This window comes from Schistocerca cancellata, chromosome 8 (genome assembly GCF_023864275.1).
Source record: "Schistocerca cancellata isolate TAMUIC-IGC-003103 chromosome 8, iqSchCanc2.1, whole genome shotgun sequence".
Lineage (NCBI taxonomy): Eukaryota > Metazoa > Arthropoda > Insecta > Orthoptera > Acrididae > Schistocerca > Schistocerca cancellata.
This window is the reverse complement of record NC_064633.1, coordinates 310,369,808-310,385,456: the sequence shown is the minus strand read 5'-3', so window position 1 is coordinate 310,385,456 and position 15,649 is coordinate 310,369,808. Positions and strand designations below refer to the sequence as shown.

Below are 15,649 nucleotides of genomic sequence, written 5' to 3'. Positions count from 1 at the left end.
TGTATGTCGTCGTAGACTTGTTCGTGTCTCCCTGTATGGGTAATTCCATGTTCTGTAGCTTGCGGTATTCCGTAGGCAAGGCCTCGCTTCTACAGAATGCGAGAGGATAGATAGCTTCCTCATCAGAAGAAGGCAATAAATGGATGTTGGTCGGATTGTCCCAGTTATTAACCGAGTAGTGTGGTTCAACTGGACGTCGATCAAGTTGATTTGCCGGCTGTTCAGCCACACCGTAACACGGTACTCGGCTGCTGAGAAGACCAGCGCAGTGGATGATGTGCGCAAGGCATCCGTTAAAGCTCCCCATGTCATTCCGCACAATTTATGAATAATACTGTTACGAGTGTTTATCTTGGCAGTGGTATTTTCAAGATTTTTTTCTATGAAAGGGTGCTGTCAAGGGTAACATCAAGGTACTTAGAGAACTTGTTATGGCAAAGAGTGTTTCCGTTACGTTTCACTCTGAGCGCCGTGTTAGCTTGTTTGTTTTTCAGATGGAACGTACATGCTTCAGAACTATTTAATTGTCAATACGAAAAAAAAATTCCAAATGACGAAATAAAACCCATGAAACCTAATTTAACCCACTGAGTTGCTTAAAAAAAAATCCGGGTTCTTCTAAACCCTGATGGATGCGGGTTGAAATGGATGCAGGTTACAGGAATCACGCAGGGATGAAGAGGTCTGCACAGGACTGACTAGGAGAGCTCCTTAAATGGAAGAAACACCAACAGTAGCTCATGTTCATTTCCACCCTTGCATAGAAAAACTGGGGAGAATTTTTGAGTTATGCGAAACGTAATTAAATACGAGGTGCATTCAAGTTCTAAGGCCTCCGATTTTTTTCTAATTAACTACTCACCCGAAATCGATGAAACTGGCGTTACTTCTCGACGTAATCGCCCTGCAGACGTACACATTTTTCACAACACTGACGCAGCGGCGAAGGCTTGTTTAGGAGTCTGTTTTGACCACTGGAAAATCGCTGAGGCAATAGCAGCACAGCTGGTGAATGTGCGGCCACGGAGAGTGTCTTTCATTGTTGGAAAAAGCCAAAAGTCACTAGGAGCCAGGTCAGGTGAGTACGGAGCATGAGGAATCACTTCAAAGTTGTTATCACGAAGAAACTGTTGCGTAACGTTAGCTCGATGTGCGGGTGCGTTGTCTTGGTGAAACAGCACACGCACAGCCCTTCCCGGACGTTTTTGTTGCAGTGCAAGATGGAATTTGTTCTTCAAAACATTTTCGCAGGATGCACCTGTTACCGTAGTGCCCTTTGGAACGCAATGGCTAAGGATTACGCCCTCGCTGTCCCAGAACATGGACACCATCATTTTTTCAGCACTGGCGGTTACCCGAAATTTTTTTCGTGGCGGTGAATCTGTGTGCTTCCATTGAGCTGACTGGCGCTTTGTTTCTGGATTGAAAAATGGCATCCACGTCTCATCCATTGTCACAACCGATGAAAAGAAAGTCCCATTCTTGCTGTCGTTGCGCGTCAACATTGCTTGGCAACATGCCACACGGGCAGCCATGTGGTCGTCCGTCAGCATTCGCGGCACCCACCTGGATGACACTTTTCGCATTTTCAGGTCGTCATGCACGATTGTGTGCGCAGAACCCACAGAAATGCCAACTCTGGAGGCGATCTGTTCAACAGTCATTCGGCGATCCCCCAAAACAATTCTCTCTACTTTCTCGATCATGTCGTCAGACCGGCTTGTGCGAGCCCGAGGTTGTTTCGGTTTGTTGTCAAACGATGTTCTGCCTTCATTAAACTGTCGCACCCACGAACGCACTTTCGACACATCCATAACTCCATCACCACATGTCTCCTTCAACTGTCGATGAATTTCAATTGGTTTCACACCACGCAAAGTCAGAAAACGAATGATTACACGCTGTTCAAGTAAGGAAAACGTCGCCATTTTAAGTATTTAAAAGAGTTCTCATTCTCACCGCTGGCGGTAAAATTCCATCTGCCTTACGGTGCTGCCATCTCTAGGACGTATTGACAATGAACGCGGCCTCATTTTAAAACAATGCGCATGTTTCTATCTCTTTCCAGTCCGGAGAAAAAAAAATCGGAGGCCTTAGAACCTGAAAGCACCTCGTATAATTATTTTACCCGTGACACCATTACGAGTGAGAATTAAAAAGACGCCGAAGATAGCATAAAAGTTCTGAAGCTTATAGAAAGAAACATAAATTAACGGTGACGAAAGAGAAATTCCAACATAACCTGCAAACTGGCAATGAAACAAATCCAGTGGTGACAAGAGAAAATTTTTGCTGGACCGGTACTCAAAACCGGATTTCCAGGTCATCGCGAGCGGTCGCCTTAATCACTTCATCTATCCGAGCACACTTTCAGTCCAACCCAGATCCCTAACCTGTGCGCCTGTGGCCGGCCGCTGTGGTCTAGCGGTTCTAGGCGCTCAGTCCGGAACCGCGCGACTGCTACGGTGGCAGGTTCGAATCCTGCCTCGGGCATGGATGTGTGTTATGTCCTTAGGTTAGTCAGGTTTAAGTAGTTCTAAGTTCTAGGGGACTGATGACCTCAGCAGTTAAGTCCCATAGTGGTCAGAGACATTTGAACCATTTAAAGAAAGGAAATCACACATATAAATTAATTGTGACGTTCATGATTCGAAAATCCTACCCAGTTCCTGCACACACATTATTTGATAACCCCTCTTTGTTAATCCTAATATGCATACACTCACGTGCAACGCCAGCGGTTATTATCCAATTTCATAACAACGAAGAGTAGCGTATTCCTTTCTTTACCATTGACTGAACCTGTGCATTCCCGTGGCTAAACAGTTTTGCCCAACGTTTCAGATCGTACTCGAGGGCAGTACAGAGGAATAAACAGGTCTCGGATATTCTGCTTGATGATTGGAACGAGAAAGCGCAAATTTCCTCATTCTGGGACGGTATCGTCAGAGACGCTGCGTGAATACGTGAATCTAACGCATGTTGATACGGGAAAATTTGAGCAAGATATGGCAACTTATACCGATATTGTTACGACCTTGCAAGATCCCCTCGCTTCTAAACTGATACTGTTATTACTCGGCTTAGCCGCGAGTCCGCAGAGGGTGGTATATGTGACGTACAGTATGACTGGTCAGCATTTCCACCCGGAATTTGCGAGTGTAAGTCGGACCTTCCTTGATCTGCCTTGGTGGGTCGTGTCGTCGGATTTCCTCCTACCTGAGCGCGGTGCAGCTCTCGTAAATGTTGTCCCGTGCAGATTCTTCATTGGCGCAATGGATGTCTCTGTCGGTGGAAGCCAATTGTCTGAAATTGCTGTCGGTCAACTTTGGGGTATCTATTTACTCGAAATTAACATTCAGAATGCCGTAATATCACTTTCATTCCTGTTAGATCAATAATGAAACACTCATGTCACAAACTACTCGTAACTGAGAACATGGCTACCGTCGAACAAGACAGGAAGAGCTCTTAACGCCGACTGCCGACTTTCGCGCGCAGTCCGTATCTCTTACTAGTTTCGTCACAGTTCGTGGATTTCCGATCAAGTTCGTACTTACTAAGATATGCATTTGTTAATGAACGGGTGTGAATTTTAACGAGGCAAAATTATGATAAATAGTTCTAAACATCCAGAGACTCCTCCTAGTATTCATGTTGTCATAAATCACTTTAATTATTAAATATAAATAAACAAAATCTGTGACTTTGGCGCCAAGATGGCGGTACTTCCTGTCATGTACTGTATATTTCCCTGGCTAACGCTTTTTGCTACGGTCTAGCGCCGAGTCCCACCCCACATATATGCGACATATGGTCGCTTCGTTACCTAGCCAGCCAGCGTGGGAAATGCTCTCCGACTCATGGCCGGCTACGGACCACGGCACTTCCTAACTATCGTGAATACATCAAAAAGAGACAATAATTTATTAAAACTAGTAAAACTGTCTTCCTCACGTAAGAGGCACCTTACAACCTTCACCTCAGCGAGCTCACAACCAAGAATTGACATCATCTCAGACGTTGTAGCTGGAGTGGACAATGCGGCAGCAACTCACTTGGTCAGAATATCTCGTGATGGATACTTGTTCCGATGCCGAAACATTGGAGCGCTTAGGATCGTTCATCCGGGGAGATACTCGACAGTTCTTTCTTTTCCGGCGAGAAAGACTGTAAACCCATATAAATTAAGAAATGCACTCGATGTAGACGACTAGAAGACTACGAAGCATGACGCGTTACTGTCATAGATACTCATATTGTACGAGTTTTAATTTTTTATGGAGTACCTTTGTGAAAAGCTAAGAAAACATCTGAAGAGAAATTCCTGTTAATGTAGGAGTCCACTTCACTAACAGTGTTGGAGTAACGAGCACTGGTTTCTTTCCTTATCCTCAGACTTGAATCCTGATCAGGCGCCAATTCTCAACTTGTTAGAAACGTTCGTAATCGCACCTAGGCTACTGAAATGTAAAACACGTCTTTCACAGGGGAAAGTAGTTTCTATTTTTACTTACTGAAGTAGAAAAGTGGAATCGTTGTTCTCTCCTACCTGCAACAAATGAAAAACACTCATTAACATTTGAAAATACAGAAGCTACGTGTTAAGAGAGTTTACAGCAATAGGTTTTATTAAATGATTCGGTAATAACACCAATCAATATTTTTTATACTGTCGGTAGCGCATCTGCATTTAAACTTTTCCGAGTAGTAACGATAATATATTAGTGATTATCACACATTTCAACTAATTGTCTCTAGATAAAGTTGGAGATAATTTCCAATTTTTGCAGAACACATTTACTTTATTTTAACCATAAATGTTTCAGTACTTTCCGTGCTGTCTTCAGTATTTTGCTGTTATATTGCTGAAGAGTTGTTGGTGATTTAATAAAATCTTTTATAGGTTTATGTAATTTCGGCTTAAAGCTACCTTTACAAAAAATTCATAATTTAACGCTAATTTGGATACTACAGATACACAGCAAAGGCTCGTACACATATTAAACAGCTGATCCATCTATTATTCATACTGAGTTGAAAAAGAAGTCTACAATATTTTTTGGGAAAGAAGACAGATTCTTATGTTTATCCCATATAATGGTTAGATGTACCTAATTTACGTAGCTTATCATCTGAAAGCAACAAAACCTTTTCCATTTTTATTCTGTTCCTTATTCTCTCCCTTTAGATGGAAAATATCCAAAAGCTGATTATATTTTAGATTACTTACTTCATGTCAGTCTCAAAAATATATTCCTCTTTCTTTATTTGGCTTGTTCTGCACCCATCGCTTCCTCGGTCTTCCTGGCCTACTTCTCCCAAGTGACTTAAATCTTCTTACGTGGAGGGGTAATACTCCTCCAGTCAGTCTTTCGGGATGTTCATTTCAGTTTCTCCTATTTTCTTGTATTTTATTGAGGAAGTTAAATATATTCCGTTCTTCCTTAATTTTCCGAATTTCGAAATCTGTAGGCTACTGTGCATCCATTTTCTGATGTTGCATGTAGGCGACTTTCTTGATGTTCACTTATAACACACGAATCACCTCAGTAAACAAGCGTTGGAACTGCTATTGTCTTATAAAATTTCAGTCTTATTTCTTTCCTCGTTTTTTGACATTTTTATTGTTCCACATTTATATTTCCAAACTTTGCTAATTTCTGTTCTATGGCCTCGTCATATGCATATGTGGTGTCACAACCTAAATAGTTAAAATGTTTGACATGTTTTGTTGTTAATCACAATTTCTGTCCCTACAGTATGTTCTCCTTTAGAAGACACAGATTTTGTCTTCCTTTCTGAAATCGTCAGATGGTACTCTTCTCAAATCTTACCTATTAAATGTAGTCACTTTTGTACACCGCCATTCTCCACCAGCAGTCTCTCGTCGTCTGCACATAGAAGGTAATTCAAGCGGAAATTTCCGTTAGTCTTAATTCCCCCGTTAAAAATCTCCTTCAATTACCGCATTCACTCATCTAAATAAACGTTAAAAAGTGTGGGTGAAACGCTGCAATCTTGTCGAACTCTTTTGTTTGTGGCCATAGACATTAAAATTACGGTCGTGTGTTTGTACAGACTTTTTGAAAACGTTTGTAAGGTATTTTAGGTATCCTCTTTTCCTTATAAATCTCCACACGTTCTTTCAGTCATCCTTATACAATGTCATAAAAGTAAATGAACGGTGAATGTGTTAACCCATTATAGTTTCTCTGTTTTACGATTATTTGTTTAATTATAAGTGACGTATCTGCTGTCGAGCTGGCCCTTCGAAATCCCATTTGTTCTTCGCGTAATAAACTCTCACCTATAAATTTTACTTTATTTTTCACTATTCTTGCACAAACTTTGTATGCGGTGTCCAGTAAGCTGATTCTGGTAGTTGCTTCGGTCTTTTTTTTTGAACACTGATATTACCTTTGCTTATGACCATGCTTCTGGAATAGCTCTACTTTTCCAGCACATATTAAATATATATACTAAAAATTTTTCTACGAAAGCACTGAGCGACTTGTTTCGTAGTACGATAACTGTATTAACAGTAATGATCGTTACTTTTGGTGGTGCTGGAAAGTTCTTATGGGACAAAACTGCTGAGGTCATCGGTCCCTCACAGCCATGCCCGAGGGAGGACTGGAACCTCCGACGAGGGGAACCGCACGAACCGTGGCAAGGCGCCAGAGACCGCGCGGCTACCCCGTGCGGCGATGATTATTTTTGAACTAAAAAACAGTTTACCTACATTTTCTTCCATCCGTCTCGTTTTCATTTACAAGCCCCTTATAAGAGGAAATGACATCAGGGGTGCTGTTTAACGTTAAGCAATACTTTGTGCTCTCTAAAACAACGCCATTCATTCGTTAAATACAAGAACGTCCTTTGAATTTCTTAATACGTGGGCACTTCTGAACAATAGCTGACACCGCAGCACATGTTTCCCTTTGAACGTCGTTGCAGTAACCAGGTTACAGAACAAGAAACAAGCATTTCTGAATTTCATGATTTTTATGATAAGGACCGCATAAGAATCTCGTTGTGGTTAAAATATCACTCTAAATTCAGTGTTGAATCTGACTCGATGAGCAATTAAGAAGTTACATCCCCAAAGCCGAAGAACTTGTTCTATGAGTGTGACGGTAACTTTGCAGTTCCATCATCGAGAGGAACCCAGTTTTGTAAATAAGGTACTGTGCATTTCAAATAGCTTACACTATTTTGTTTCATTTCTGAAGTTTCTAAGTTAGCTACACGGTGTGTTCAATCGCTGTACAGCTTCGCTACCAGGATACTGGAAAAAGTAATAGGGAGTAGCAGAAATGACATTAACGATAAATTTAAAAACTGGTGACCACGAAGTGAAGGAATTCTGCCAACTTTAAAACAAGCTAACACACTCGTCATAAGACGTCGTCATAAGACGATGTCAGTACGAGAAGCGGACTAGCACAAGAAAACAATGCATTTCTCGCTAAAAAAAAAAAGTGTTCTAGTATCAATCATAATCATGAATTTTAGGAAGACTTGAAAATTTACGTTTGGAGCACAGAATTGGATGGAAGCAAATTATGGATGGAAAAACCTGGATAGATGAGAGTGGACAGGTTTGATGCATGGTATTATAGAGCGATGCTGAGAATTAGATGTACTGATACGATAAGAAATGAGGAGGTACTCGAAAAAAAAGATGAAGACGTGAATATGTGGAATTTAAGGTTGTATGAGAAGTAAACTGCTCTCGCTCTACTGATTTTGGTTTATTTCTAACCACTTTTCGGCTTATTGGGCCATCTGCAGTAAACGGCTGACCATCGTCTGCAAGGAACATTAGTCCTTAGGTAACCAAACATTATAAACAAAGGTACAATCCCCTTGCACGGAATGTTGTGCAAACTAACTTGTTTTCAACGTTGTATATTGCACTTTTGCGCAATGAACAATATTATACGCAGTAAATAATTAAACTGCAGAATATGACAGTATCACAGGTATATGGTTTTAATGCTAAAGTTTGTGCGGTGGTGACATTGGTTGAGAACTGTCTAACTGAGCACTAGGCACTTAACGTTGTGTAACAAACGTGTTTAACATTATAAATTATGATTTATTCAATAGACAGAATACACACAGCATACGATTAAAAAACATGATATCAAAGTATTACGATGTATATTACAGAAACGCTGAAGCTTGTGAGGTAAGTAACTTAAGTAATATGAAATTATATTGCGATTTAATTCTGTGTAGCAGGATGTGTCATTGTGTGAATATGCGGCTGATTGTTGCATCATGCAAAGCTTAGAAGTGGGTAGTGTAATATTGTGTATTTTAATTGTTTGTTGTATTTGATATTGTCTATTGCGTAAAGTTTAGTTTCCAACGTTAAAAGCAAATTTGGTGCACGATATTCGGTGTAAGTCGACTGTATCTTTGTTTATAATGTTTGGTTATCTAAGAATTAGTGTTCCTTGCGGACGGAAGTGGGTTGTTTCCTGAAGACGGTCCAATAAGCCGAAAACTAACTAAAAATAAACAAAAATCATTAGGACCAAAAAAAGTTTACTTCATATTCAACCTTATCTTACCTTAAGAAGTGACAGAAGAATCCGTAAATGAGAATAAGTGGAAAATAATGAACAGAAGAATTGATAGGACGTGTGTTAGGACATCAAGGAATAGCTATAAATTGAGCCCCTTGTTAGACAAGTTATTACAACTTTCTCTTCTGCCCAGTTCTATTCATTACTCCTTTATTCGTTATTCTATCCACCCATTTAATGTTCAGCATTCATCTCCAGCACCACGTTTCAACAGCTTCTGTCCATTTCTTCTCTCTAATGATTATCGACCGTGTTTCACTTCCATAAACGGCCTCAATCCAGACAAATACTTGTATAAAATATTTAGTGGTGACACTTGCTGGTAGGAGACGAAAAAGGTGAAGTTTGTAGGGGAAGGCAGATAACTAAATGCATCCAAGAAATAACTCAGGATATGGGACGTATGTGCTACTCTGAGATGTTGACACAGGAGATGAAGCCGTACTGGGCTGCATCACATCAGCCTGAAAACTGATGAGCCCGAAAAAACAGAGAAAAATTCATGCTGCATTTGGGTCTGTCGCTATTCATCTACTGGCTGGAGAAAGGCAAGCGCGAAGTACTTCCTCTAGGTCTTTGTTGGATACAGTGGCGTGGTTCTTGCTGTTACGAGATTAATTAAATAACCTTCACCGTACTACGGCAGCAGAAGAGGCGAGGGCCTGCTGTAGATCAGGTGGTGCGTGAGCTAATCGATGGGGATGCGGGAGTCGAGTTGATAGTCAGAGCAGTGGCTTGTTTGCGCCATAGCCGGCGTGTAAACAAGAGGCGCGGCGCCCCCGCTGCCATCATACTTTTCCTCTCCCTTACTGTCGACACCCTCCAACTTCGCCCCTCTTTCTTTTCCTCGCTTAACGTACCGCAGAGCCAGCGGCAAAACACACACACACACACACAGACACACACACACACACAAAAGCACGCAAGGCAGACTGGGAGAGGGTGAGAGAGTTTGGGGAGAAGGGTTAAAATAGAGAGCCCGGAACCAGCAGTTCGCACATTCGGTGAATCGACAACACACTGCTCTGAAGAAAACAAGTCGGCCTGTCGCCGCATAACAATGTTCCGAAGACGAAGTCAGATGTATTCGTAGCATAACCTTCCAGCCTAAAAACGTGTCTTCCATATCAGTACGACTGATGCTGAGTCATTACTAAGTACTGTCACACCAGTAACAGTATTCACACTTACCTCGGGGCTGTTCCCTACTAGAGAAGCATTCCGTGCCCAGACTGACCACCACAGTGAAGCTAATAGACGTTAAACGTAAAATTACATTTGAGCTGACCCTGAGGCTTACCAACAATTGTTCCTCCCGCAAAACCATTCGCGACTGTAACATATAGGTGCACTAAGTACCATCTACAATAGACCGTAATATAGCAGTTGTAGCCAAGGCATGGTCCCAGCCAGTAGGTCAGCCTTTCTGGCAGCTGATAACAAACACTACAGCAGTTAGATCCGGCAGACATTAAGGTGTAGCGTAGCGACACTATTACTCCACAGTACTCACTGCTCACCGGCTGTTCAGGTACGTGTAATATTTGTGGGTATCAGCGTCGAACCTGCAGTCCCAAAATAATTCCTGATAATTATCGACCTCCAAGAAAAACTACATCTGCATCTACATCCATACTCCGCAAGCCACCTGACGGTGTGTGGCGGAGTGTACTTTGAGTACCTCTATCGGTGCTCCCTTCTATTCCAGTCTCGTATTGTTCGTGGAAAAAAAACATTGTCGGTATACATCTGTGTGGGCTCTAATCTCTCTGATTTTATCCTAATAGTCTCTTCGCGAGATATACGAGGATCTTCTCCACCTCTTCTATCAACCCTATCTGGTACGGATCTCACACTGGTGAGCAATATTCAAGCAGTGGGCGAACAAGTGTACTGTAAACAACTTCCTTTGTTTCCGGATTGCGTTTCCTTAGGATTATTTCAATGAATCTCAGTCTGGCATCTGCTTTACCGACGATCAACTTTATATGATCATTCGATTTTAAATAACTCCTAATGCCAACTCCCAGATTATTTGTGGAATTAACTGCTTCCAGCTGCTGACCTGCTATATTGTGGCTAAATGATAAAGAATCGTTCTTTTTATGTATTCGCAGCACATTACACTTGTCTACATTGAGATTCAATTGCCATTCCCAGCACCTTGCGTCAATTCGTTGCAGATCCTCCTGCATTTCAGTACAATTTTCCATTGTTACAACCTCTCGATATACTACAGCATCATCCACAAAAAGCCTCAGTGAACTCCCGATGTTATCCACAAGGTCATTTATGTATGTCCTACATTCTCCACTTCTTCTCTGGTTTTCTCTCATTTTTGCCCCTTTCCACAAATTAAACTGTCTGTCCTGTCCTGCAGGTATAGCAGGGGATCTCACTGGTAGGCACTGAATAGCTAAGTCATTATTTTGGGTGTGAGTAATTAATTCATGCCAGAAAAGAGGGCCAGTTATCACACTTTCAGTGTAGGCAATCTGATGTCCCCTTACACAACCACAATCCATTTAAGATGGATTAGAGAGGAGACCAACCCAACAGCTACATGCTCGACAAAGCTTCATTTCACTGGATAGTGGCTATTTTTTTTCCTAACAGTCATTCTATGGCCCTATAATGCAGCGAAGTACAATGATTCTGTTCGATAAGCAGCTCTACACTGAAGCATCTTGTACTGAGGGAGACGACAAATATTGGCTTCACCCAGAAATATGACCCAACAACCATTTCTGTCGTGTTTCACGTAGGCTAATTATTTGCAGTGGCTAGTTGTTATTGAAGCAATTCCAAGGCCCATTGTATTTTATTCAGCATGACAGATGGAGCAAAAGTAGGAGAAAATTTTACATATACTACAAGTCAAAGGTAAATTGAAGAAGAAGCAAAAATAATGGCTTATTATATAAGAGAAACAGGGAGGAGAGTATACATTTTATAAAGCACGTAGTAAAGGAAACCTTCATTTTTTATGAGTAGTTGGAGCTTTTCACTAAGTAATGCTTGTATCCTGAACAATATAGTACAAATAATGAAGTATATCTAGATGCCATGCAACACCGCATAGCCGAAATATCTGTTGTCTTTTTTTTTTTTTTTTTTTTACAAACACGCGTTTATAAGCACTGGTAGTTCTATTGGACGTACTTTTGACTCGGATCTGGATGTGAGCATGATAGAGGTTTAGTGGGACGCACTTTGTAACACTGATTTCACTGAGAAGAAACACTTTAGAAACTATTTTTGACTATTTGCAGTGAGAGGAGAAACACTTTCTCTTTTATCGTGCACTATTCACTTTCACTTCACACTTTCTTCTTGTGGCGAGTGTGGTGAGGTGGCTGGTGGCGGTGCTGAGGGTCACAGGCCGGGGAGGACTCTGCTGGCTGCTGTCTGCAGTGCAATCTACAGGAAATTTTTGAAGTTCTCGCGGTAACGTCTGTGCTGCTGGGCCGTCTTGTTTTCCTCCCATAGGTCCACCAGGAAGGCCAGATGGTCGGTCTGCCTCCTCGCTACGATGGCGTGTGCCGTCATGGTGAGGATCCAGAGAGTCACCAGTCGCTTGGGCCTTGGAAATGGGTTGGAGTCTGGGGCGGTGATTACTTTCACTGTGATGCTTTCCGGCGCCGTTCTGTTGATGTGGGCCACCATCTGCTGGCATCCTTCATATATGTTGGTGGCATTCCCCACAGGATAGTGCGACTGCAGGGGCTTATCGCCGGCACGCTCCCCGTGAGACCCACATTCTCAAATTATTGATCACACACTACATTCGTAGTGCCCTTGCCCTTATACTCATTACTCGCGGCAGACAATCTACCGAGTCTAGTAAGATCTCAGGCAATTCGTGTGCATTCGCACTGAAGGAGAACATCAGCCGGTTAGCCTTAATCATATGAAGATGGCATCTGTTCTTTCGGACATGTCTGATGCGTGATTGAGCCTTGTTAATTAAAATCATACAAGATGACTGAAATCGCCACCAGTGACGTAATTAAAGGGGCCTGGAAATTATTTACTGTAACACTGATGCGTGATTGAGCCTTGTTAATTAAAATCATACAAGATGACTGAAATCGCCACCACTGACGTCGATTCAGCTCTAAGCTCGATTGTATCGAACTATTAGACGTGGGCAGCAGCTGTGTCTGAGGGGTAACAGGAACAGAGTTTGCACTGCCCTGCTGTATCTCTTGCAGTGTGTGAGGATCATTTGAGCTCACCTGACCCTAAAATTTGCCCTGACAAATGAAATCGCAGGGACAGAGATCAGGCGATCCAGGTGACCAAGAGATGGCACTGCCTCTGGTGATAGTCCTCTCCTTACTGAATACCTCCCTCACGCGTGACGAAGTTGTCGAGGCTCTGTGTGCCTTTGCTGTTTCTCCATACGCTCGTCCATTTTCTGTGAGTCGACACAGATATAGATTAAGCAATCTCCCGAGATACCAGTTGGCACCAACAGTTTGATGAAGGAAACGTATTACTATGGGGGCACCACACATTGCGCACCAAACACCGACCTTGAGACTGTGCCAGGATCTTCAAAGTAGACTTACCGATGGGCATTTCGGATGCATAATGAAGAAACGAAAGAAGACGCACTTCACTCAAAAACCATCGGCAGAGCTCCACACTCGAAAGTTCGTCAGGGCGATTTAGCTTATGCATTTTCTGTGATGGGCAGTTCTCCTGTTCATCAACAAGGGTCATTTCTGCGAAAGTTCCGATACGCATCCCCATCTGAATTTCGTTCTAATTCTAGCGATTACTTTCCATCCAAGAGCACTTATTACCTCCTCTCAATACAGTCACAATATTTTTTTATACCTCCCCCCATACGAACACATTTTTGTCAATAAATAAGGGTTGATGTGGCAGTGACTGACATGCTTTTCAGAAGTCCGTAAAATAATGTGTCCACCTGATTGCCTTGATCCATGGTTTTCAGGTTATCTTATGAGGAAACCGCAAGTTGCGTTTCGTCATACCTGATTTCTCTACACTGAGGTGACAAATGTGATGGATTAGCAATATGTACATATACAGATGGCGGTAATATCGTGTATACGAGGTATAAATAGACATCGCGTTGCCGGTGCTGTCATTTGCACTAAAATGATGTGTGCGAAAACGTTCCCGATATGACGGGAATTAACAGACTCTGAACGTGGAATGGTAATTCGAGCGATTCGCATGGTACACTCCATTTCGGAAATCATTAAGGAATTCAGTATTCCGAAATCCACAGTGTCAAGAGTATGCCGAGAATATCTAATCTAATTTCAGGCATTATCTCTCAGCACGGACATCGCAGTGACCGACGGCCTTCACTTAACGACCGAGAGCACCGTGCACGGCGTGTAAATAAATGTAAACATCTGACGACTGGAGTGAACAAAAAATGAATGTAGTCTCGAAAACAGGTGTTTTGGGGCATAATTTATTGGCGTGGAGCGTCGGGAAAGGGGTGTCAGTACCTTACCCCCTAAACAGTAAGTCAGGAATGCTACAGTTTTGACTTTAGATAGTACGAGAGCTGCTGTCGCGTCACGTTACGAGGCGGCCCCCGCGGTTAATTAAATATATCAGTCAGGTCCGTGGATTACCAAAGGTTGCCCGTGCCTGTCCAAAAGCATATGGCGGTGTGGCTCTATTGGAAAGGACAAGACAAATTTCATTCCACAACCTTCCGCAATTAAATCCTTCTTCCTTTTTTTTCGATATGTGGTTCGATAGTCATTAGCTCTCAATCAAACTAGAAAGAGCAGCTTCTTTCAACTCAGCTGATATGCCAGTAACAGGACCAAAAATTGTAGTGCGATGTCTTTTGGCGGTTGGCACTAACCAGTATTCTGCTATTGTCGTGTAGACGTGTGGACGATCAACTCCGAGGATGCAGGTAAGATGTACTGCCGCGACAAGACCGAACATCTCGTTGTGAGAACCGTTGCCACCGAATGTTAGTGCCCATTCAGGTCACGTTGTACGACCTAAGCTGGCGAGACGATCACACGGTCCCTAATGTGTTGCATTCACGTTCGTGCGACCGCCACATTGTATGTCGTAAAGGGGTGAGTGGGGGAGGAGGAAGAGGGGGGCAGGGAGCGGACACCGTGTACAGAGAGGGAGCAGGCCAGTTGATTTCGTCTGTACCACTCAATTGCCCCATCCCTAATCCTCGCTTCCGCCCGTACGGTAAATTAAGCCGTAAGCGGGCAATCCACAGTGCGGAAGCAGCGCTGATTACGGCTGTGTTTGCAGTCAGACCGCCGAAACCGCGTGCTCACCCCCCCCCCCCCCCCAATCCCCCCATCATCCCCCCTCACTCCCCTCGTCACCCGTGTTTGCTACGCGTGTCTACGTGACGATCCGGAAAGCACACTATTTTTCTCTCCTAGCCGATTTTCACCAAGTTACGCAAATATCGCATTCTGTTTATTTCAATTGTATTTTCAAGTTATGCGTAAGCCATGAAAAGAGAATTTATCGTTGTAAATTTTGTTTCTTTTTCTTCTTTCAGTTCCATGTCACGCAGGTCCCTGGTACAATTTCCACATGAATGAAGTACAAAAAGTCAGTACACAGGCTACGTCTACATTGTTTTTGGCTTTATTTTCGTATGTATGGTTACTTGTTGCCCATTCACAAATTCCTCAATAGCACAGCAGATTAAATTTAACAAAAATGGACAGACATACCTAAGTGAGTTACGAGCTGTGGCTGGTAAAGCTCATATATGACAGCCACATCACAAGTTTTACCTGAGATGGGCCAGTATCTTATCCATGGACTCAATAAACGTAACTGCAACACTCAACCGGAAAACTGCCACCTGGAACGTTAGGAGAACTGCTATTAAGGAAGTCGAATTAGCTAAACATTTGAACGAAAAAGAAAAAGATTTTGCGGCAATTACAGGAACGGAACAGAAACACCTGAAACTAAATATTTAGATGACAAGAACAAAGAGCAAGTAAAGTTGTTACCATCTACACTGGGAGAAAATGAGAAGAAAACTACTGGACTATAAA

General features: G+C 42.5%; 1 long non-coding RNA gene across 1 annotated transcript in view; it reads right to left on the bottom strand.

Moving 5' to 3' along the window:
* Positions 1–15,649, bottom strand: part of LOC126095221 (uncharacterized) — a 533,916-nt gene that overhangs the window by 267,797 nt on the left and 250,470 nt on the right. Inside the window, exon 2 of the long non-coding RNA XR_007521931.1 lies at positions 4,518–4,552. This is a non-coding gene — a long non-coding RNA (uncharacterized LOC126095221). The remainder of the gene's footprint in view (positions 1–4,517; positions 4,553–15,649) is intronic.